Below are 1,212 nucleotides of genomic sequence, written 5' to 3'. Positions count from 1 at the left end.
TCTGGAGCAGGTGATATAAGGATGATGTTAGTCAGGGTGGAGCATAACTCTGCAGCTCAGGGAGCCTGCCAGATGGGCTGATTTCCAAGCTTAGTCAGGAGAGAATTCTGAAAGGGGTGTTCTCATTGGGATGATCTTGCTCACCTGGAAGGAAGCTGGGCCAGGGTTTCCAAGCCCGGATAAAAATGGGCATATAAATGGGGATGGCTTTCTGCAGCTGCAAGTCCTAGAAACACATAAGAGTGCAACAGTCATGGACTAAGAACCCATGGCCTATCAGGATGAGAATTATAAAGATGGGAAACTTTCTTCTTGGGGCTATTTGTGTCCCTCAGTGTTGTGATACCGTGCCAGATGTTGTCTATCCTGACTCTGTGTCATTTCTACCTTTTTATGTTGGCCCAGAAACAAAATTCTAGAAAAAGATTTTTAGGATCCCCTTCCCAGCAAGATCTCCAGCTTAGGCGATACCTTAGGAAGGGACTTGCATGAGATTTGGAAAATTTAATGCAAGGAAAAGCCATTATTTCTCCTTCTGAAGTTTCAGGTAAGGGCTGGGCTGAAACAGGCAGGGCATTGACAACTTCTGAGCATCCTGCAGGAATCTCTCACTTGGCTTTTGCAGACATGTGGGGTGATCTGTGACAGTCCTCTCTGATTCTTGCATTTTCTGTTTCCCTGATGTCAGTAACACTGCAAAGGTTGAAGAAGCCTTTGTTTCTCTGTATTCAATCCCTTCCAGCTAGAAATATCTATGATGATTTCCACTTTCCTGACCTTATAAAGTAGGTAAATGGATGTCCCTCCAAATGAGTAATATTGACCTTACGGGTAAGGATTAGAGCTGATTTTAGCCAACTTGAGTAAAATAATTAAATGTAACATTATTCATACCTCATGCTGTGGAGCAATTCATACTTGTTGTATAGTCAAAGTAATATTTGTAGGAAATGTATGATGGCAACTATTTGAAAGATGTGATAATCAACCACAGAACCTCCTAATATTAAAAATATTTTTAAACAGCTCCCTATTACATAATAAATACCAAAAACTAATTTTTTTGTGCCTTAAGTGGAAATTCACAGCTGTCAAAAGCCAATGAATAGCATAAACAGTGACAAAATAAAATCGAGTATACAGTCATTTTAGTTGCATCATCTTGTGATTTCAAAAGAAAATTTAAATGTAGGGAGGAATACTTAGAAGATG

This window comes from Rousettus aegyptiacus, unplaced genomic scaffold (genome assembly GCF_014176215.1).
Source record: "Rousettus aegyptiacus isolate mRouAeg1 unplaced genomic scaffold, mRouAeg1.p scaffold_m13_p_9, whole genome shotgun sequence".
Taxonomy (NCBI): Eukaryota; Metazoa; Chordata; class Mammalia; order Chiroptera; family Pteropodidae; genus Rousettus; species Rousettus aegyptiacus.
Note: the sequence above shows the minus strand (reverse complement) of the source record.